This window comes from Electrophorus electricus, unplaced genomic scaffold (genome assembly GCF_041902795.1).
Source record: "Electrophorus electricus isolate QZ-2024a unplaced genomic scaffold, ASM4190279v1 Scaffold37, whole genome shotgun sequence".
Classification (NCBI taxonomy): domain Eukaryota; kingdom Metazoa; phylum Chordata; class Actinopteri; order Gymnotiformes; family Gymnotidae; genus Electrophorus; species Electrophorus electricus.
In genome coordinates, this window is record NW_027658660.1 from 119725 (window position 1) to 145123 (window position 25399).

The following is a 25399-nucleotide window of genomic DNA, read 5'->3' on the forward strand; positions in this document are numbered from 1 at the left end:
TGGGGGGGAGCGTCCCGTGATAACACTAGTTATCTAAAGTTTTACATATAGCACAAAGACCCTTCAGGATGTAAATTAATGTAGACACTTGGGAAAAGGCACTCATTTACATCCAGGCTTTTCTTTCCATCATTTAGGCTCCAATTGGTAACATGAAACATACGGGGAAAAAAGCTAACAAAAATGCCTTTTATTTTGGGGTTATCCAACGTGGATGTGGACGCTGGGGATGCAAAATCAATCAGTCATTCAATACATTTCCTGATTCACCAGGATCTTGTAAAACAAAACGCAAATAATACATCCAAAATGTAAAAACGTACACAAAACCTTTCCAGCACTACACTGGACTTCAAAGTCATATAGAGGAAACAGTTCATAAATGCTTTAAACACGTCCACAGCAGTGCGCCCGTTAGCCAGCACAATTGCAAACACTATGCATGCAATGTGCTGTTAGCACCTCCTACGATGTGGACAAGGGGTTGGATTTTAGGAGGCAAAAATAGAACACAGCAAACCTATAAAAAAACAACAACCTCAAAGTATTTACAAATCTGTGCCAATATGTAATGTCCCTAAGCGCACTTCTGATCATGCATCTATGCAGAGTGGAACACTGCAAAATCTGCACATGAACATTGTTCGCATCTTGCAGTGCAAACATGTCCTCCTCCCATGTGAGGCTTTATGTCGCACGTCAGTGGTATGCACTGATGGCTTCATACCGCTCCTCAGCCACAGAAGGAGGAAACACGTGGCTACGCAAGTGATCCTTCCTCCACAGGTCCCCAATAGCCGAAGGCTTCGCCAGTCCAAGATAGATCTTTATGCTGAGATGAAGAAGCATTTCATCAGCATTTCATCCATCCATGGCCTCTTCATGTCATCCCCTTTTCTCCGAGCTGCAAATCGGTTGGTATTGTTGCATAGGGTTTGGATCACCTCTTGACTGAAGAACAGCTGGAAGATGTTAGAAGGGCTGTAGACTGTCTGAAAATCCATGTGAACTCCTGGGATAAAAATTCAATGGGGCAGGCTGCTCATCTTCCTCCCAGGTGTCGCACCATCTGTCCTCCTGTGCAGTAGCTGGTGCTGACGCTGTGCTCTTTCCCCCGGAGCTGATCTTGTCTTCCTTGCTCTGGCATGAGGTTGTTGCCCAGCTAAGGTGTGGAAGGTGTTGCCGGGTGTCGGAGGTGACGGTATGGACACTCCTTTCTTTGCTTGGGGTTGGCTCGTGCTTCTGCTGCCTTTGTGACTAGCCAGTCTTCCAGCAGGCACCCTCATGGGTGTCCATAGATTGTGGGATGGTAGAAGTTGATTGTTCCCTGGGAGTGGGTCACAAAAGGTGTGAAACATTCCATGTGGGGTAGGCTAGGATTGATCTGCTTCACTGCAAGACAAAGACAGCATAACATAGCCAAATGAGTACAATATGTACCATGAAAATAAACACAAACATCAAATTGTTATGAGAAATAAGGCTAAATTATTATATGTAGTAGCTACACTTACATTACTATTTATTGCATATTACTTACAACTATAGTACACTGACTAAATCATATTGGCGTAACAGGCTACAATATTATGCTACGCACCATAACTACTTGCTAAACGATACTAGATTCAGTGCCAATAGGCTAAAAGATTATGTTCGGGTAAATATATAGTATGCATTCTCTCAAGCCAACCCAACAATCTCGCAAAAGTGAATGATATACTTACGGCATATCGAGCACGGCGTCGATTCCATGGACAAACGCGACTTCGCCCTCTGAGTCCATGCTTGCAGCCATGGAAGCGTCATCACTCTCACTTTCCTCATCACTAAATCTAAACGAAGTTCTCATCAACTTCAGCCAGTGTAAGTCGTTTCCTTTCCATGGTTTTGATAAAGATATCCACTAAAACGTTTTATCAAAAGCAAAAACAAAATCACGAAGTAAACTGCCCAAAAACCGAGCAACTGAAGTGCACTCTGCAATAGCAACAGGTAAACAGCACGCGCGCAACAGGGCTCGTTAATGTGTTCCGCGTGGCCCGCCCCGTCTCTGTAGTGACCATTCATGGCAAATGAGCTGTCGAGATTTTCGTCTGCCTGAATGCTATTTGTTGAAAATGGTGTCAAACATTTTGGATTCGATGTCCCATTACTGTAAGCTTTTTTTTCTTCCTTTCCCCATTTTCTGCAAGGGTCTTCTGGTACTTACATTTATATTTATGCCATTTACTTGCAAATAAGAATTAGTTCTTAATGTACAAATTATGCAAGGAGTACATTCAAAAATTGCATAGTACAGGACATGTGGTTCGGTTTTTTCTGAAGATAAAAAGCAGAAAGAGTAAAACCCGATGTAAAACTAGGGGACAATATATGTGTAGACTTTGCAAACAAGGTCATTGGGTTGCGTGCATATTTTAAATAAGCTAATAAACAAAGTATATTTAATGAACTATGACTCGTTCCTAAATAAATAAGATCTGAAAAACAATTACATTAAAAATAAACTTTAATACAACTTCCAACACCAAAAAAAATAATTTACAAAACAGAGATTTACAATTTACAAAACAGGGAAAAATATATACAAAATTACAGTCCAGGGTCCACAGCACTTCAGACCGAGAAGCCCATCTCTGCAGCCAGATCCAGAATGCCAGGAATCCCCTCCAGCAGGCCTAGGATTTGGTCGGAGAAGAACGCTTCTCCCTCTTTAGTTACCACTGCATCACACACCAGTGGCTCCTCACCGAAAAGGTTCTCGCGTGGCCTTTTGCTTGGAGGTTGGCCCTCATCAGCATGTGCCTCCGACTCTGAGCTGGAGTGAGAGAATGATCCCTCATCTCCAGAGAAGGCCTTCCTCTTTCTCTTCCGCAGCTGCGGTGGTGGAGTCGTCCTCTTTTGCTTGGCCATGTTCTGCATGTGGTTCTGGTGGCAGGCCATATGCCATTGCTGCAGGCTGGACAGGTGAGAGTAGTAGGTCTGCATGTACCACTCCCAGTAGACCTGCTGCCAGTAGAGCTCCTGGTTCGTATAATAAGCTCCAATGTTGCCAGGCAGCCGAGGGGACTCGCTGGTATGGAGACCGGCATTCCGCATACAGTAGGGAATCGGCGTAGAGTGCCAGTGGCTTGCACCTGCTGTGGACACATATGGCATGAAACTGAAGACTGCTTGCTTCCATTACTGTACACCAGGGATGATAATGATCTGTTTATGATTTCCCCAGCTACAAAGAGTACTAAAAATCTAGAGTATCTTACGTATGGATGGATTGGCAGTCAGCACATGTGGAGAAGGCTGATGGCTGTGTACCTCCACCAGGCCTTAAAAACATCAATTTAATTAGCTTTTTCTTTTTTCCCCTCTTTATCATACATAGCAAATTGGTAAGGAGCACACCTGTGGGATGCTGAAAGATCTTTATGGGCGGTGCCTCTACAGCACCACTAACATGGCCGACCACATGCGAGGGTGCCACAGCGATTCCGCAAGGGAAGGGTGCCGGCCCATAGGAGTCCACACACATCACTGTCTCGTGGGGGGCGCGGGAGACGACACAAAACAATTAATTCGAGTAAAATATGGTTGATTTAAACAGTAAACAAATGAAACAATGAAATGTTAAAAATGAATGAAAAGAGCAAATTTACATTATAAGGAAGACAAAATATTAAAGTTGAACTAAAATGACAGAAACAGATGTACATTGTTTCAAATACATTTGGCAATCTATGAAAATAGACAGTTATGGATGAAGAACCCACCCGCAGGCTGGAGGTAGACTGGATTCATCTGCCTTGGAAGCTGCCCATTAGCATGGGCTCGGGCAAAGTGCCTCTGCCTCTCCTGGCCATGGCCTGAATGAAAACCGCAAAACGGGTGCCCAGAGGAAGCATAAATGTGTCCTGTGTTCATAGTTAATATGAAAAATTGACAGCTTCTTAAAAGTAAATTGCAGAGCAAAATCAAGGTTTGACCAGATCTGTGCTTTTCAAGACTCAAACTGAGCTCCAAACATTCGAAACCAAACATTCCGCAGTTGCTTAGTACAAGCTGATCTTGTCTTCCTTGCTCTGGCATGAGGTTGTTGCCCAGCTAAGGTGTGGAAGGTGTTGCCGGGTGTCGGAGGTGACGGTATGGACACTCCTTTCTTTGCTTGGGGTTGGCTCGTGCTTCTGCTGCCTTTGTGACTAGCCAGTCTTCCAGCAGACCATTGATTGCGGGACGGTAGAAGTTGATTGTTGCTCTGGGAGTGGGTTAGAAAAGATGTGAAACATTCCATGTGGGGTAGGCTAGGATTGATCTGCTTCACTGCAAGACAAAGACAGCATAACATAGCCAAATGAGTACAATATGTACCATGAAAATAAACACAAACATCAAATTGTCATGAGAAATAAGGCTAAATTATTATATGTAGTAGTTACACTTACATTACTATTTATTGCATATTACTTACAACTATAGTACACTGGCTAAATCATATTGGCGTAACAGGCTACAATATTATGCTACGCACCATAACTACTTGCTAAACGATATTAGATTCAGTGCCAATAGGCTAAAAGATTATGTTGGGGTAAATATATAGTATGCATTCTCTCAAGCCAACCCAACAATCTCGCAAAAGTGAATGATATACTTACGGCATATCGAGCACGGCGTCGATTCCATGGACAAACGCGACTTCGCCCTCTGAGTCCATGCTTGCAGCCATGGAAGCGTCATCACTCTCACTTTCCTCATCACTAAATCTAAACGAAGTTCTCATCAACTTCAGCCAGTGTAAGTCGTTTCCATTCCATGGTTGTGATAAAGATATCCACTAAAACGTTTTATCAAAAGCAAAAACAAAATCACGAAGTAAACTGCCCAAAAACCGAGCAACTGAAGTGCACTCTGCAATAGCAACAGGTAAACAGCACGCGCGCAACAGGGCTCGTTAATGTGTTCCGCGTGGCCCGCCACGTCTCTGTAGTGACCATTCATGGCAAATGAGCTGTCGAGATTTTCGTCTGCCTGAATGCTATTTGTTGAAAATGGTGTCAAACATTTTGGATTCGATGGCCCATTACTGTAAGCTTTTTTTTCTTCCTTTCCCCATTTTCTACAAGGGTCTTCTGGTACTTACATTTATATTTATGCCATTTACTTGCAAATAAGAATTAGTTCTTAATGTACAAATTATGCAAGGAGTACATTCAAAAATTGCATAGTACAGGACATGTGGTTCGGTTTTTTCTGAAGATAAAAAGCAGAAAGAGTAAAACCCGATGTAAAACTAGGGGACAATATATGTGTAGACTTTGCAAACAAGGTCATTGGGTTGCGTGTATATTTTAAATAAGGTAATAAACAAAGTATATTTAATGAACTATGACTCGTTCCTAAATAAATAAGCTCTGAAAAACAATTACATTAAAAATAAACTTTAATACAACTTCCAACACCAAAAAAAATAATTTACAAAACAGAGATTTACAATTTACAAAACAGGGAAAAATATATACAAAATTACAGTCCAGGGTCCACAGCACTTCAGACCGAGAAGCCCATCTCTGCAGCCAGATCCAGAATGCCAGGAATCCCCTCCAGCAGGCCTAGGATTTGGTCGGAGAAGAACGCTTCTCCCTCTTTAGTTACCACTGCATCACACACCAGTGGCTCCTCACCGAAAAGGTTCTCGCGTGGCCTTTTGCTTGGAGGTTGGCCCTCATCAGCATGTGCCTCCGACTCTGAGCTGGAGTGAGAGAATGATCCCTCATCTCCAGAGAAGGCCTTCCTCTTTCTCTTCCGCAGCTGCGGTGGTGGAGTCGTCCTCTTTTGCTTGGCCATGTTCTGCATGTGGTTCTGGTGGCAGGCCATATGCCATTGCTGCAGGCTGGACAGGTGAGAGTAGTAGGTCTGCATGTACCACTCCCAGTAGACCTGCTGCCAGTAGAGCTCCTGGTTCGTATAATAAGCTCCAATGTTGCCAGGCAGCCGAGGGGACTCGCTGGTATGGAGACCGGCATTCCGCATACAGTAGGGAATCGGCGTAGAGTGCCAGTGGCTTGCACCTGCTGTGGACACATATGGCATGAAACTGAAGACTGCTTGCTTCCATTACTGTACACCAGGGATGATAATGATCTGTTTATGATTTCCCCAGCTACAAAGAGTACTAAAAATCTAGAGTATCTTACGTATGGATGGATTGGCAGTCAGCACATGTGGAGAAGGCTGATGGCTGTGTACCTCCACCAGGCCTTAAAAACATCAATTTAATTAGCTTTTTCTTTTTTCCCCTCTTTATCATACATAGCAAATTGGTAAGGAGCACACCTGTGGGATGCTGAAAGATCTTTATGGGCGGTGCCTCTACAGCACCACTAACATGGCCGACCACATGCGAGGGTGCCACAGCGATTCCGCAAGGGAAGGGTGCCGGCCCATAGGAGTCCACACACATCACTGTCTCGTGGGGGGCGCGGGAGACGACACAAAACAATTAATTCGAGTAAAATATGGTTGATTTAAACAGTAAACAAATGAAACAATGAAATGTTAAAAATGAATGAAAAGAGCAAATTTACATTATAAGGAAGACAAAATATTAAAGTTGAACTAAAATGACAGAAACAGATGTACATTGTTTCAAATACATTTGGCAATCTATGAAAATAGACAGTTATGGATGAAGAACCCACCCGCAGGCTGGAGGTAGACTGGATTCATCTGCCTTGGAAGCTGCCCATTAGCATGGGCTCGGGCAAAGTGCCTATGCCTCTCCTGGCCATGGCCTGAATGAAAACCGCAAAACGGGTGCCCAGAGGAAGCATAAATGTGTCCTGTGTTCATAGTTAATATGAAAAATTGACAGCTTCTTAAAAGTAAATTGCAGAGCAAAATCAAGGTTTGACCAGATCTGTGCTTTTCAAGACTCAAACTGAGCTCCAAACATTCGAAACCAAACATTCCGCAGTTGCTTAGTACAAGCTGATCTTGTCTTCCTTGCTCTGGCATGAGGTTGTTGCCCAGCTAAGGTGTGGAAGGTGTTGCCGGGTGTCGGAGGTGACGGTATGGACACTCCTTTCTTTGTTTGGGGTTGGCTCGTGCTTCTGCTGCCTTTGTGACTAGCCAGTCTTCCAGCAGACCATTGATTGCGGGACGGTAGAAGTTGATTGTTGCTCTGGGAGTGGGTTAGAAAAGATGTGAAACATTCCATGTGGGGTAGGCTAGGATTGATCTGCTTCACTGCAAGACAAAGACAGCATAACATAGCCAAATGAGTACAATATGTACCATGAAAATAAACACAAACATCAAATTGTCATGAGAAATAAGGCTAAATTATTATATGTAGTAGTTACACTTACATTACTATTTATTGCATATTACTTACAACTATAGTACACTGGCTAAATCATATTGGCGTAACAGGCTACAATATTATGCTACGCACCATAACTACTTGCTAAACGATATTAGATTCAGTGCCAATAGGCTAAAAGATTATGTTGGGGTAAATATATAGTATGCATTCTCTCAAGCCAACCCAACAATCTCGCAAAAGTGAATGATATACTTACGGCATATCGAGCACGGCGTCGATTCCATGGACAAACGCGACTTCGCCCTCTGAGTCCATGCTTGCAGCCATGGAAGCGTCATCACTCTCACTTTCCTCATCACTAAATCTAAACGAAGTTCTCATCAACTTCAGCCAGTGTAAGTCGTTTCCATTCCATGGTTGTGATAAAGATATCCACTAAAACGTTTTATCAAAAGCAAAAACAAAATCACGAAGTAAACTGCCCAAAAACCGAGCAACTGAAGTGCACTCTGCAATAGCAACAGGTAAACAGCACGCGCGCAACAGGGCTCGTTAATGTGTTCCGCGTGGCCCGCCCCGTCTCTGTAGTGACCATTCATGGCAAATGAGCTGTCGAGATTTTCGTCTGCCTGAATGCTATTTGTTGAAAATGGTGTCAAACATTTTGGATTCGATGGCCCATTACTGTAAGCTTTTTTTTCTTCCTTTCCCCATTTTCTACAAGTGTCTTCTGGTACTTACATTTATATTTATGCCATTTACTTGCAAATAAGAATTAGTTCTTAATGTACAAATTATGCAAGGAGTACATTCAAAAATTGCATAGTACAGGACATGTGGTTCGTTTTTTTCTGAAGATAAAAAGCAGAAAGAGTAAAACCCGATGTAAAACTAGGGGACTGCAATATACGTGTAGACTTTGCAAACAAGGTCATTGGGTTGCGTGTATATTTTAAATAAGGTAATAAACAAAGTATATTTAATGAACTATGACTAAATAAATAAGATCTGAAAAACAATTACATTAAAAATAAACTTTAATACAACTTCCAACACCAAAAAAAATAATTTACAAAACAGAGATTTACAATTTACAAAACAGGGAAAAATATATACAAAATTACAGTCCAGGGTCCACAGCACTTCAGACCGAGAAGCCCATCTCTGCAGCCAGATCCAGAATGCCAGGAATCCCCTCCAGCAGGCCTAGGATTTGGTCGGAGAAGAACGCTTCTCCCTCTTTAGTTACCACTGCATCACACACCAGTGGCTCCTCACCGAAAAGGTTCTCGCGTGGCCTTTTGCTTGGAGGTTGGCCCTCATCAGCATGTGCCTCCGACTCTGAGCTGGAGTTAGAGAATGATCCGTCATCTCCAGAGAAGGCCTTCGTCTTTCTCTTCCGCAGCTGTGGTGGTGGAGTCGGCGGCTTTTGCTTGGCTATGTTCTGCAGGTGGTTCTGGTGGCAGGCCATATGCCATTGCTCCAGGCTGGACAGGTGAGAATAGTACGTCTGCCTGTACCACTCCCAGTAGACCTGCTGCCAGTAGAGCTCCTGGTTGGTATAATATGCTCCAATGTTTCCAGGCAGCCGAGGGGACTTGCTGGTATGGAGACCGGCATTCTGCATACAGAAGGGCATCGGCGTAGAGTGCCAGTGGCTTGCACCTGCTGTGGACACATATGGCATGAAACTGAAGACTGCTTGCTTCCATTACTGTACACCAGGGATGATAATGATCTGTTTATGATTTCCCCAGCTACAAAGAGTACTAAAAATCTAGAGTATCTTACGTATGGATGGATTGGCAGTCAGCACATGTGGAGAAGGCTGATGGCTGTGTACCTCCACCAGGCCTTAAAAACATCAATTTAATTAGCTTTTTCTTTTTTCCCCTCTTTATCATACATAGCAAATTGGTAAGGAGCACACCTGTGGGATGCTGAAAGATCTTTATGGGCGGTGCCTCTACAGCACCACTAACATGGCCAACCACATGCGAGGGTGCCACAGCGATTCCGCAAGGGAAGGGTGCCGGCCCATAGGAGTCCACACACATCACTGTCTCGTGGGGGGCGTGGGAGACGACACAAAACAATTAATTCAAGTCAAATATGGTTGATTTAAACAGTAAACAAATGAAACAATGAAATGTTAAAAATGAATGAAAAGAGCAAATTTACATTATAAGGAAGACAAAATATTAAAGTTGAACTAAAATGACAGAAACGGATGTACATTGTTTCAAATACATTCTGCAATCTATGAAAATAGACAGTTATGGATGAAGAACCCACCCGCAGGCTGGAGGTAGACTGGATTCATCTGCCTTGGAAGCTGCCCATTAGCATGGGCTCGGGCAAAGTGCCTCTGCCTCTCCTTTGCCATCAGAGCTACAGAGTTTTAAGAGGAGAAGAAGAGCATTCATAATATGCAAACTTTATATACTACATGCTTTAACACTACACTGCCAAAGGAGTTAGCTGACAGATGTTTCATCATTCCCCATTCGATAGTTCACTGAAAGAGTTCACTGTTAGAAAGCTCTTAACATGTCATGTCAGTTACGATGCCCTGGATTGGGGAGGATGAACAAACCAAACCATGTGGGCCTTTGTGTCGCTTGAGAAGACTGGCACACAGATACCATATCAAAGCTTGAGACTTATTTTTTGTGTCCTGAATCCTTCCTGAAGTAGCTAAGAAGCTTTGCTTCTATCCTGAATCGCTCAGTTAGTAGAGCATCAGACTTTTAATCTGAGGTCCCTGTTCAAGTGAAAATATTGTTACTTTGCCACTAACATGTGCTTGAGAAGTTTCTTGAAATACCTCTAGATCAACCTAAGTCAAGGGACAGGACCCTGTTGCCTTGAGCCTTGCCAATTAAACTGACATGTCACATCTGTTTCCCCCAGCTGTGATTCTGTGCATTGGCTGTTATCCCAGGTTAGGCTAGCTGGTTCTCCTGGCAAGGATGAAAACTCAAAATCCTTCCTACTTTAAAAAATCAACACTTCTGAGCCTATTCTTTTTGAGTTCATTACTGAGATCATTCTCAGAGCAAGTTCATTACACCTTGTGCACTTATTGTAGTGCGGTGAGCAGTTTCTCTATTAGAGTAGACTTGTTCAAGTCACAGAATCCATTTACACTTGAATGAAAGTTGAACATTAACACTTGTGCACGTGTGCCGGCTATTAGCTAATGCATAAGGGAAGTCATTTCGGAACAAACCTGTGAGACAATTGTCTTTCAGGCAAAGTGTCTGTATTCAGGCAAGGACATGTGCATGTTCAAGTCCTTGCCCTGTACTTCATTCTCTGCAGTTTACTGAGAAAGACCTGACAGCAGTTGAATACCTTTGGTTGTTGTCTGCTACCTCGTCTCTGTCTCTCTCTGTGTTCGTATGATAGGCACCACTGCATGCCATGCACCAGGCCGCCTTTCTTGTGGGGCTGTCTCTCACGACAGCTATGGAGTGCATAATTGAAGACAAGGTAAAAGGATTCCCTTAGGATTTGCATACATTTGGTTTTTGTCTGGTACATCGCCTCTGTCTCTCTTTGTGTTAAATGGAGCCTGCTCAGATGATGGTGTTGACAGCTTCTAGGTTTTTCACTAGATCCAAAGCAGTGTCAAACCTGTTTTTACATTTAAATGTTTTAACCTGGTTTTGTTCACAAAATAAGAACAATACACATTATAAATGTTAGGTAGCTACATATTTATACTTCTTGTACAAACTAAGAAAATAATAGAACACTAATTTAGTTGTTTGACATATTGACACCTGAGCAAGACATGAGTGAGGGATAAAAAGGCAGGATATTAGTCACACAAAGTACTGCCAAAAAGGTTTAAAAACACAGATGTGGGGAAGCCCATGAAGCCCACTATATAGCTTTGCTGTTACTGTAAAAAGGCCAGTTGAAATATAACCACAGACAGTTATGGACTGTAATTAATATGAAACTACATGATGATATTGGAGCTATATAACTTACTTCTTTAATATAGTATTCTCTAAAATAATGTAAATACATTGAATATATGAATAAAAGTGTAGTAAAATCATCCAGTGTTGTACTATATTATTTTCAAAGCAGGACCTTAGGTACTTATAGCCAAGGACCTGTGTCAAATCAATTTGCCCTATTACGATTGAACGTTTACTATTACTATTACAATTGTAACGTGAATAATGTGATACAAATAGAGCTAATGAAGTACAATCTCATATAACTCACAAGTAGCTGCTACTTTGTTAAAAGTTATAAATGTCAATTAATTATTCATATTGTTGTTTGTGGGGAATTCAGTAGGTTGACTAATTCAAGCAACTCTCAAAGTATCTGCATAACCTGAACCATACATTATGAACACATCCATTAAAATAAAGTTGAATTCATGGAATATTAGGCAAGGAATGAAAGGAAGAATTAAGTAGGTCCAGCAACTAAGGGAATCCTCTCACCTTGTCGTCAACTGCACACTTCTTAGGGGTCACAAGAGATGCTCTCACTGGAAAGCAATCCTGGTGCGTAGCATGTGGCGGTCCCTGCCATGCGAACACAGAGAGAGACAGAGACGAGGTACCAGAAAAAAAAACCCAAATGTATTCAGCTGCCAACAGAATCCTCTCACTTGTCTACAATCGTGTACTCTGCAGCTGTCACGAGAGATGTCCTCACTGGAAAGGTGTCCTGTTGCGTAGGCTCTGCCGTATCCTGCCGTACAAACACAAAGAGAGACGGGGGGGGACAAGGTACCAGAAAATAACCAAATGTATTCAGCTGCTAAGGGAATCCTCTCACCTAGTCTTATGCACTCTGTAGGTATCACAAAAGACATCCTCAATGGAAAGGCATCCTGGTGCACAGCATACAGTAGCCACTTCTCATTGACAAGATGTCACGGCCCCTGGACCCGCCCCACGACTGTCCGCTTGCTTGTGTTCTTAACCCAGCCAACCAGGCTGAGAACAAGTCGTTTCCGCTCGGTGAACTGGGAGAAAGGGACAGTGTGTGGAAGCCCAACCCCAGTCATGTAGGTTTGCTTCTAACAGTACCATTAACATCACCCACTCTGGTGCACTAGTTTGAGTGTATTAGAACTAGTAGCACTGCTGAAGCATTACATGTATCTATAGCAAATATCCATAGCAAATATTCTGACCATGATGAAGTGATAGGTTGGTTAAGGCAAACTGAGTATGCAATACATGTTGCTTAGGTCACTTGCTCTAATTGTACACAACTGTAAATCTACACAACTGTACATTAGTTAAAGTCTACACAGTGTCAGTGATGTGAAGTACAACTGAGAGTTCCCCTGTTGTATTCTTCCAACAGACATTTTCACAGTCAAGTTCTGCGTAAGTGGGGGAAAAATAATATGAGCTTCACATCAAAGAACATTTTAAACAAATGGACTGATGACTGTATGGCTTACCCAGTATAGCGAGAGTTCTATATACACTCCAATTAAGACTGACATTCTAGACTTGATCTCGTATTTACCGTTTCATCTATATTCTAATGTTAAAGAGCATAAAGCTAAAACAACAATACAATGTCATTGTCTAGTCCGTTATGAACTGCCAGTTATATGCATGCTAGACATGTTTATATGCAAATATTCAACGGCATGTTTAAGAACTGCACATCCTGATGAACAAAATGCAGAGCAAAAACACACAATTCAAAATACTCACCATTACTCACACAATACTCACCATTCAAGAACAGACACCTGTGCCAAAGTAGGGAAACACATAAGAATATTGATTGTGTAAAATTTAAAGAGGAAGTCGCACCGATAAAAGGCGCGTTAGTTATTGTGAGTTCCACAGCGGTGTGGTAGTCTATAAGCCTATAAAGGGAAGGAAACAGTGAAGTGCACAGAGTAAAGAGGTATCTTAGCACTTAACACATACTACTAGGGCTGTGTGAAATAGCCAGTAATGATTTAATTTGCATTAAAAATCAACAGAATAAAAAATGAAAATTATCTTTAGATGCAGCTCTAATTTGTTCTAATAGAAGGGATAGTATGCATAATTAGAAAAATATTTGAATCTTTTTTTTTTACTGTAAAAGAAGGCTTGCATTTGAAAAGTTAATGTGGTGGCCTTTTATTATCTAGCTATAATATATATATATATATATATATATATATATATATATATATATATATAAAGTTCCTCCGATAAGTTTATATATATATAAAAGTCCTCCGATGGTCGGGGGCGGGGGGGTAAAGCAAAAAAAAAAATTAATAAATTTTCAATATTTCGCACGTACTTTAAATAAAATATTTAGTTATGATTTACATATTAGATTTTTTAGGCCTTCTAAATGTTTACTTTTGATACATTCAATAACTAACGTTAATGCGATTTATGTTGCCTAGCATTAGGCTAATGAAAATGAAGGTTGCTGCGTTTATCAAACTATTAGTATTTATTTAATGATCCAGTGTGACCAGCATATGGACGATTTTCGAAAAATGCTTTAACTAGCTAATATATTGAAATGTTAGGCGTTGTTAAAGCCTAGTATAGTTAATAGACTAAAACAGACCCAAGCCTCGCATTCACGCTATTAACGCGTTCGGTTAATTGTTTTTTAAAAGAACGTCCACTGTTACATAAAAAGCAAGTTGTGGTTGATCTCCATTATGAAGCTAAATTCTTCCATTAAACATTTTGGCACTGTTGAATGCTGGTTCATTTTGAAAAACTGTTTTATAATTCGTGTAGTTAGATCATTTGGCTCACGAAGATGAATCCATGTGCTCCAAGTTATCCGATGGCCTCGTTGTACGTCGGAGACCTTCAGATATTACCGAGGAAATGCTATACGAGAAATTCAGTCCTGCTGGCGCAATAGTCTCCGTACGGATTTGCAGGGACGCGATGACCCTCCGCTCACTTGGATACGCATACGTGAACTTTCAGCAGCAGGCAGATGCTGAGCGTGCTTTGGACACTATGAACTTTAACATCATCAAAGGCAGACCTGTGCGAATTATGTGGTCCCAGAGAGACCCCTCTCTGAGGAAGAGTGGAGTTGGCAACATCTTCATCAAGAACCTTGACAAGTCTATTGACAGCGAAGCTCTTTACGACACATTCTCTGCCTTTGGGAACATCCTTTCCAGCAAGGTGGTGTGTGACGAGAATGGCTCTAAGGGCTACGGCTTTGTGCACTTTGAGACCCGTGAGGCTGCGGAGAGAGCAATTGAGAGACTTAATGGCATGTTGCTCAATGACCGCAAAGTGTTCATTGGCCACTTCAAGTCTCGCAAGGACCGAGAGGCTGAGATGGGGGCCAGGGCCAAAAAGTTCACCAATGTGTACGTCAAGAACTTTGGAGAGGACATGGACGACGACAAGCTGAAGGAGATCTTCAGCAAGTTTGGCCAAACGCTGAGCACTCGCGTCATGACCGACGAGAGCGGCAAGTCCAAGGGCTTTGGCTTTGTGAACTACGAGAGGCATGAGGATGCCCAGAAGAAAGGCGAGAGGCAGACAGGGCTGAAACGAAAGTTTGAGCAGATGAAGCAGGACGGTATGACTCGCTACCAGGGAGACAACCTGTACGTCAAGAACCTAGACGACGGTCTGGACGACGCGCGTCTACGTAAGGAGTTCTCTCCGTTCGGGACCATCACAAGTGCCAAGGTGATGATGGAGGGCGGCCGCTCCAAAGGGTTCGGCTTCGTGTGTTTCTCCTCGCCGGAGGAGGCCGCCACGGCCATGACGGAGATGAATGGGCGCGTTGTAGGCACCAAGCCGCTGTACGTGGCTCTGGCGCAGCGCAAGGAGGAGCGGCAGGCCCACCTCTCCAACAAGTACATGAAGCGCACGGCCAGCGTGAGTGCCTTGCCCAACCTCGTGCTCAACCCCTACCAGCCTGCCCCGCCCTCCGGCTACAACATGGAAGCCATTCCACAAGCTCAGAACTGGCCTGCCTACTGCGCAAGCAGCCAGCTGGCACAACTCCTCCCCAGCCCTTGCTGGGCCATGCAGTGCGTCCACCCACAGCAAGTCCAGGATATGCCGAGTGCCATCGGTCCAGCCGCATCCTGCCCGCAGGCCTTCAGCGCCATCCGACCAACCACCGCCTGCCAGGTCCCACGCACGATGGCCTATCAGACCATGGCATCTGAGGCTCCGGGGACAGGGATGGCCAGCGCGGAAGCTGCCAACAAGGCGTCGCTGGTGAGAGCAGTACCACAGTACAAAACCACCTCAGGCGTTCACAGCCCACAGCAACACCTGGGCACACAGCCCTTAGATATAAATGTCGAACTTACCATTTATCAGTCAAATCAATTATAAAACATTTATGTTTCTCAACCCACAGCAGCACCTGGGGGCAGAGCTCCAGGTGCCCGTGCAGCTGGCTGCGGTCCATGTGCAGGGTCAGGAACCTCTCAGTGCCTCCATGCTGGCTGCTGCACCTCCACAGGAGCAGAAGCAGATACTGGGTGAGCGTCTGTTTCCCCTGATCCAGAACATGCAGCCCACCCTTGCAGGGAAGATCACGGGTCTGTTCCTGGAACTGGACAACTCGGAGCTACTGCATATGCTGGAGTCTCCTGAGTCTCTGCACCCTAAGGTGGATGAGGCAGTCGCTGTGCTCCAGGACCAGTGCGCGCAGGAAGCCGCTCAAAAACTTTAACCAGTGCTGCGCTTCTGGCTGTCTAATGGAAGAATAAGCAGTAAAAAAAATTAACATTTTAACTGAAAAAAATAAACATTGAAACTGAAATGCATTGAACATTGAAATATTTTTGCCATGTCTGTAGACATCAAGCCTGTAAGGGTTGGCACCAGGCCGAGGCCCCCTCGACCAGAGGGAGGCGTCGAGTCAACCACGCCACTGATCAGGATCAACACCCAACAGCTGGGCTAGACCTTATATAAGCCCAGTGACCCAATCATTCAGTGCTGGGTTTTTGATAAAGTTTTGAGCCAAGCTCCTAGCCGGTAACTCTGGGTATTGAGGTCTGTGAGCCCTTGTGCTATGCCTCTTTTCTGTTCTGCGAGGGTGTCAGTGTTTTTACACGTCCCCTCCCTTCTCCAGTTTTCCCCTCTCGAGTCTGTCTCTCTCCTGAGGCTTCCCTTAGCCATTCAAGTTTCTCCCCGTTTTCTGGTTTTGTTTGGGAGCTTTTAGTTCGAGTTTTCCCCAGTGCATCGGGGTTGCCATTTCTTTCCGTGGCGTTCTTTGTTCTCCCCTTTTCCACGCTCACCGAGGTGTTTCGTTTTTTCCTCTTGTTTTGCTTGATCCAAGCTCTAACTGTTCTGCACACGAGCCCACCATTGTTAGAGTGTGGCTGCTTACCCAGTAAGCTATTGGTGTCCTCACCTAGCTGACCTGGATTCAAAACCACCTTACAAAGTCCAGGCCTTGGTTATTCTAAGCTTAAAATGAAAACGACAGAAAAAGGTAAAATCATTTCAAGTTTGGTTTATTTGTCGCATACATAGTCATACACAGTATAACTCACAGTGAAATGGTTGAGTGCTCTGTCCAATCTGAGGAAAAAGAAAAACAGGGGTGCATAGAGAAATATATTCTATATATATACAAAAATATATTAATAGTGCATGTACAATATATATATATATATATATATATATATATATATATATATATATATATATATATATATATATATATATATATATATATATATATAATGTTTATATGTACAATGTATATATGGATATTTATATATGTATGTACAGAATGTACAGTCCCATCTTGCAATTGACATATTTACAGTTATATGTTACATATTACAGTTATATTGAACATATTACAGTCATTTCTATTACATATTACAGATTTTGACATGAACAGCTGATCATTTTTTTGTTTTTATTCCTCTTAAAGTTTGAATGTTCAGATTGTCAGTTCTTACAGGTCATAGCTGATCATTAGATAAGTGTATTGGGTTGCATTAATATAAATGTAAAGATCAAAAAAACAAAACCCCACAGTGTAGCTTAAAATAGAGAATAATTCTGTAATATTCCTTTATGTACAACACAATTTCAAATGACCTTATTAACAAACCAGTAAAGACAGGACGAGAAGCAAAGGTCACTTACACGTATTAAATCTTGAAGCAAACAAACTGCAGCTGCAAGTGCCACACTGCCATCCAGTTCCACTCTCTGGTCTGGCGACGGTCATATTACAGGAGCAACGAGAGGCTGCCAACAGTTTCTTTTAGCTTGTCTACTGAGACGGTGAAACTGGCCAACCAGGTGAAAAGCATTGTGAAGGAGAAACGACTTCGACTGCCGACGTGGGAAAGTAGCAGTCAGAGCAGGTCTATTGGAGCAGTGCGATGGACTCTGCCCAACAATGGGCTGCAAGCCCACATCTCTGCACATAGCAACAGTATGTGGTTCCTAGGTGCCCAGTCGGCTAGTTTTAAAGTTCAATTCAAATATTAAATAAAAATGCAGACTTCAGAATTGGTTAAATAGCATAACTGTGCACGTACTTTATTGTAGGTTAACATTAACACGCATTATTGAGGCACCCTCTGGAGAATGTCTAAAAATCAGAGAACCCACATTTTCATACATTTTTCAGTAGTGGTTATGTATTCACCCCACATTCCTTTACATATTTGCGTTTGTCTTCACGTCCATTGCATCCAAACCATACATTTGTCAATATATGCAAAGTAATATAAAACACCCACACCAGTTGGAACCTGTTAACACCACATTCCAAGAGATTTCTCTTGACCTTATCCTAAAGAGATGGTCCTGAGCCTGATGGAAATAATATCTCATACTTGGGAGGACATGGACGACAACAAGCTAAATGAGATCTTCAGCAAGTTCGGCCCAACGCTGAGCCGTCGCGTCATGACAGACGAGAGCGGCAAGTCCAAGGGCTTTGGCTTTGTGAGCTTCGAGAGGCACGAGGATGCCAAAAGGGCTGTGGATGAGATGAACGGGAAGAAGTTGAATGGGAAGCAGCTGTATGTGGCTCGTGCCCAGAAGAAAGGCGAGAGGCAGACAGAGCTCAAACGCAAGTTTGAGCAGATGAAGCAGGACGGCACGACTCGCTACCAGGGAGTGAACCTGTACGTTAAAAACCTAGACGACAGTCTGGGCGACGAGCGTCTGCGTAAAGAGTTCTCTCTATTCGGGACAATCACGAGTGCCAAGGTGATGACGGAGGGCGGCCGCTCCAAAGGGTTCGGCTTTGTGTGTTTCTCCTCGCCGGAGGAGGCCACCGAGGCAATGAAGGAGATGAACAGCTGAGCATTAGGCATGTGTATTGGATTGTATTAATAATACAATTGAGGATTCATTGCTGTTCAGGGACCCAGCAGTGGTAACTTGGCAGTGGTAGGGCTTGAACTAGCAACATTCTGATTACTAGTCAAGTAACCTCTGAATAGTATTATTATGATTAATATTATTAATATATCTTACACTGAGGTCTGCTGAAGCTTACCCAGGATCCTTTGCAGCAGCCTGCCATATGCACAAATCATTACGAAAGGACACAGAATCTCTAAACTCCCTTGTTTTATGTTATTAGTTTGTCTAATTCAATGTTAAAGCACTTTCCCCTGTAAACACTCTTTTTATGACCTCATTTCACCGTTTCATGACTTTATGCCACGAACCAACCAACTATTCTTTTATACAACTCTTTTCAAACACTTCAACCATTGTGGGTAACTACACTATTATACACCTGTAATTCTTGTTATGCTATTTATTTTATTGGTACTGTCGATACATCGATGTTAGGAGAAATACCTCATGAATACTTTAAATGAATCCTTAAAATGACACCTATTCCATTTACTAATGCTAAGCTTGCTACAGTCTGAACTTCTAGCAAGTCAAGAGAAGTCTCATGCAGTTTCTGTATTTTCTATAATTGCTTAATATATGGATGGTTTTAAACTCAATAACATACGCACTTGCAAAATATGTGAATATAAAGGAACAAAAATAAATGAACATAACCACATACCTAAACATCATCTGGTACCATCACCCCATCACCCCTCAATGCAGTATGAGGATGGTCAGATTGTTGTATTTACTAATAGTTACCACTAGTATTAAAATAACAGTAAGCCCAAACTGTTCGACTATGTCCTCTTAAACAAACCTGTGATTTTTTAAATATTTGGACCACATCCTCCTGCAGAATAAAACAATCAGGAAATACAGTTGAGTTGGCCCATACCGCCCTCACATCAGTGTGATTTCCATCAATGACGTGTTATGGCTCTGGGTAAGGAACAATGTTATATTGTTCAATAAACTTTTCACAGGATGCATATTTTTCATTGTTTTAGCAAAGTTTTCGCTACCTCTATACAGCAAACACCAGAATCGACAAGGTTTACATTAATTATAGTCAGTAGAATTAAAGGGAAGAGGCCATATAAAAGGCTGGGATCTACGTTTAGCAGACTCGGCACTGTGTTACTAGATATTGCCCACATTCCAGTAATTTTATTAAGTCCTCTTTAAACAGAAAATAAAGATGCAGACTCAAGAATTAATTGAAGAGAGTAGTAGGTCCATTATTTATTTTGAGCTCAGCGTTACATACAAACGAGGCATAGTCCAGAATATGTCTAATAATCACACAAGGAACACACATTTTTATCCAGTTTTCACAACTGATTATGTGATTGCCACACCTTCTCTACATACTGGTGTTTGAAATCTCCTCCACTGTGTTCAACCATACATTATTCAATATATGCAAATTGAGATCTATCATTGTACAAATTGAAGCTTGACCCCAGTATATCCTATTGGAAGATTTTCCTGTTTTTTTTTTTTTGTTGTTGTTTTTTTTGTTTTTAACAAAGATGATCTCAACTCATACCATCAAACACCTGCAAGATGATGTTGCAGGTCAGTATCACCCTGCTCTTATGGTAAGATAATGAACCTTGCTTAGCCACAGAACTCTCGAAGAGGCTTTCACGTCTTTTAAAAGCCGGGATCTTTCCCAATACTTAGGAAGCTATTTCTCACGGGAACAGTCCAGAGTCATCTGCCGTAGACTTCCACAGAGGCCTTGAAACCACCTGCATCAGAGCCTCTGCTCTGCACTTACAGACCCAAAAAGGCCTTAAGATACCCCAGAAACATTATTCCTCTTTATGCTTTCAAACACAGTCTTGCACCACTCTGCACCTGTTGCAGAGAGCTTCAAAGCCTATTATAATTAGATCACAGATCGCCTCATGAAAATACCTTTACCCCAAAACATTTTATTACCTCAGGTGGAACAGTGTGTATAGGCCTAGACCTCTTTAGATGTAACTTAGAACCGCCGGTGACCGCTGTATGCGTTTCTTTGGTTGTACAAGCTCTACTGGAGGACTCGATGAATAGTTGATGATGGAAGAGGGGTATATCAGATTCACCCCTTCTGCCTCCATGTGACAAATTAACACACTGCATAAACTTTTAGAAATAAATCAGTCTTTTAACAAATGGTAAACATTCTCTAGAAAAGATTATCTTGTAACAATTCATTGAGTATATGAACTGTTTTTGTGTCCTTATATCTATAAATGAAAAGTAATAAAACATTATAGATGATAAATAAATTACATAAAATGTATAAAAGTTCACAAATAAGAAAGTACCTGAGTCTGCACTTTTCTCCACAGATTCAAGAAACTCGTGAAAGTTGGAAGCTATAGAAACACATAGTACAGAATTATAGACTGACTGAGGTGTGAGCAGAAAGATCGCCATGATGTCCTTATATCTAAAGCACTCAAAGCATTGATGTTATGTAAATAAACTGTGATCCGATTGGTTCAATCTAAGTAAATAGATTCACCTACTTTGAAGTTAAAGTTTTTCTCAAAAGGTTAGAACTGGTTGACTATACTTTGCCGTGTTCTGTAATAGAAAATGTAAACATTTATATCTAAAATATTGCACGACAGAAATCAATTCAAGACTAACCTCTAATGACCGCTAGATGGGGGAAGATATTAAGTAATAAATGAGTCCAGATCCTCCTGCCCGACAATACGGTGAGACTCTGTTTTTACGTGTGATGGAAAATGATACGAAACTATGTATTATGTGATTCATATAAAATCACACTGATCCTTTTGTTCTTAAATTAATAATGCTGTTTGCACATTTGTATCCGCCTGTTGCTGATTAAGTTGAACATGTATCAGGAACTGTTAACATCAAGGTCAACTTGACACACAACCCACACTGTTTGGAGTCAGTTTGGGTTGGTTTGTGGAAAAAACCAAGCTGAGAGCTGATTGGCTTATAGCCACAGCAACAAAGGAAAGAAGAGTTGCTTAAGAAAAGATGATTGGTTAAAGACAGCACAGGAGTAGTATAACTAGCCACGGTTTTGTATACTCGGGGCTCCCTACCTGAGGAGAGCCAAACATTTATTTTATTCTTTTTCTTATTAAATTACTCTCTTAATCACGTCTGACTTGCTGTTTGTTCAAAATTCCACAACATATGTCATTACTACACCGCACAAAAAAGACCGCCATATTTGTAGTTCCACAATGTGAAAAGGCGTCATTTTCTATGCAAACGAATGAATAAACACCATGCCATGCCTTGCTGTATCCCCTCTTTGCACCGCTGGACAGACACACTCATGACACTGTACTCATCAAAAGCAGCACCAGAGACGCACTGAGTCATATCCCGCTACACACCTCTCAGGCCAGCTTGTTTGCACGTTTTGTCATAAAACTTAAAATGTCATTTGTTGCCATTATATATAAAATTACCTATTTAAAAAAACAAATAAATCAAAAAGTACTTGTGGCTAGAGAAACACGTGGCTAATCACCTACAAGAAATAATGTCAGTGATGTTTGGGGCAGGTGTTTCAAACTTGCCCAGACTCTTGAGAAGCACCTAAACGCTCACACAAGGGTGTCCGCTTGCCAGAGTGCTGCAAATACTGCAGGAAGGGCTTTGGTGAAACAGGCCACATGGAGGAGCAGAAGACAATCCACACAACTGAAGAAGCCCATAGCTGCCCAGTATGTCAGAATCCACACGGGAGAAGAACCCTGTAGCTGCCCAGTATGTCAGAAGCAATTTGTGCAGCTGGGTAATGAACCATATTTGTACCCATTCGTATGTTGGGAGCAAATCAGTTGAAGACTTGAACAGTATGTTAACAATCAGTTAAAATTACTGTTGATGACAAGAAAACAATGGCTAATATGTTCCTTCACAGCTATGTCATTGGTTGATCTATTTTTGTCAGATTTAGTGCTTGTTTGGGCAAGTGTGTTAAAGTCTTCCTTTGTTTTTGGTTTTGTTCCTTTTCATATAGTTGTTTATTCCTTTTTGTCTAGTGATGTCCATTATCCATTTAAAATCTGTCAAATTAAACAAATGTGAAACGAATTCCATAGTATTCAGATTTGATTGCAAAAGAGACCAACCACTCCCCGTATTTTGAATTTTGCATATACAGTATATGTGCAGTTCCAGCCTAGTCCACTGATCCAAAATCTGGCCCAGATGTATCTGTTGACTGCAAATTTGAATGATTTCTGTGCTCTGCAGCAAAGGAGCGTTTGGTTACTATCTGATGGATTAAAATAGGCTTGTTGGTAGCAAAGACATCACTAAAGTGTACAGAGCAAAGGTACTCCAGGACCAGGATGGGTAAGTAGCAGCTTGATCAGTGGAATCTTCTGTGAGACGTAACAGGACGTCGGTCTTAAATGTAATGTTAGATCAAATGAAAAACTTTAGTGGATTGAAATACAGATAAATAAATCCACTAAAAGTGCATCTGCATCATTGGTTAAAAAGTTGTTCTGCTAGTTGTCTGATTTTGTTCCAGTAATCTAATGTTTCCTGGCACTAGGTGGTTCAAGATTATATTGGTGTTTGCTTTATTTCTGTGATTTTTTTAACCATAGTCTGCTTGTTTATACTGTCTACCAAATGCAATACTGAGTAGTGAAACACTGACACAATCCCTTTTGGCGTCAGACATTTGTAATAATTTCAATAATCTACAGTTGTAAGTCAAGAGGGCAGCACCATTTTAAAGTCTAGTTTCCTTTCTCTGTCTCACTTTCTGGAATTTTTCCGTCTGTGTTTTTATTAAAGTTAAAAATGGATAGGGTATTAAAACTCCCTTTCACTGACATCTCTTCCACTGAACTTGTAGAGAAAGTGATGATATGAAGATGATTATGTTTATCGCTTTCACTCAGAGATCATTGTCTGAGGGTCATGTTGTACAGTTCACGATGTCCCGGGTTGCAATCAGGAGGTTTAACAGTGATGTGCCACACAGTTGTCTGTGGTGTTCTTATATGATCTAAAAGTCAGACTTACCATTTATCAGTCAAATCAATTAAAGAACATTCATGATCAACAATTTGTGGGTGGCCATGATACTAACAGCGTGGTGGAAATTCCACAAGATATCAAACTCCACACTAACATAAACATAACACTGCTTTCATGTCACTTCCACAAGTAGCCCAAACATAAGATATAGAAAGCAGGTAAGAGCGGAGCAGTCAATGTGCCTAATATGACTGCAAAAGCCTGGCAGGACAGGAGGTATTCCTGCTTCTGCTAATCAGCAAAAGGAAGCTCCTGGCAAAGTGACGTGGACTGCAAAAAAATCACCAGGAAGGTCAAGCTACAAATGCCAGAGAGGAGCAGGGAGCACCAAAAGTTCCATAGCATCCTGCGGAAAGAGTACCACATAAGCATGGAAACAGTACAGCAACCCATGGTATGAGCATGGACAGATGAGGAAGAGCTGCTAGAACAGTACGTCCCCAATAAGCAGGCAGGATGTGGATCCGTCTCACTATTTCATCGGCAGAAATGCAGGAGCAGGTGATAATACTCCTGGGCCCAGCACTCTTCAACCTGGGTACTTTAAGGACAACACGGCAGCCTCCCAAAAGTGATACAAAGTCCCAAAATGGCTATTACCTGTGCTGAATAACAGTATGAAGGACAAATCTACCCCTGTCCAAAGTTTAATTGATTTAACTGAATGCCAACTATACTACCACCATCAATCTGTGTAAGGTGTACTTGCAAGTGCCTTTAGCACCAAAAGCAAAAGAACTCAGTGTTTTCAACACATTTCATCCAAGCATCATCATGTGAAATGTTGTTCTTTTCGGAAATTCTTCATCTAAATATGGTTGTGTTGCTAATGAGATCATATTATTTGTTACTCTTTAAACCTTATTATTCCTTTAAGATTCAAAGTCTACTGTGTTAGGAAACCTATGTGAGAATATAAAATCAGCAGTTTCTGCATTCTTGTGTGATGAATACAGAAAGTGATCTCTTATACCTGCGGAATTAAGGCTTCAAATGTCTTGGTGTTCAGACGATATGGAGAGGCTCTGGGAATCTGGAAGGATAAACGTTTGTTTCATTTTCAGGGACTGTTGATCATTTATTTGTCCATTCATTTATTACACTATTAAGGGATTATTAATGTGCACTGGGAGAACAGTATAAAGTTATCAGTCTTCTTTATCAGTCTTCTAACTAAATAGCCTGGTCTTGTAAGGTAACCACATCCACACCTTTCCCTCAGTGATGGCAAGGAGTGGTTTAAACTCACCATGTCATCTGTGATTCTGAGTGTGAGTGCTCCTGCATTTTTGTACACAAAGCCTGCTGAGTTGGCAGTGAAGGCAGAGATGCCCATATACAGCATGTTGCTTTCATCAGGTGGCAGTGAAAATGGTGTCGGGGCAAAAGCGGGTTTCTTGTGCACTCCAATGTTGTAAAACTCCCCCTATATAGAGAGCAATGCAGAGATGAACTTATTCTTTTACAGCTCCTGGGTCTTGATTCTTCGTTCAGATTTAACTGTTTTATCAGTGTAACCTTTGTGTAACCTTTTTTTTCCTACAAAAGCCCAAGAGTGCTTTCTGGATACACTTAGGCACAGTTTTGCAAGTGCTCCTGTTATTCCCTGTTAATTCAGATCTTTGGCTCAGAAAGGCTTTCTTATGATCATTATGGTCATTATTCTTATGCTTTGACA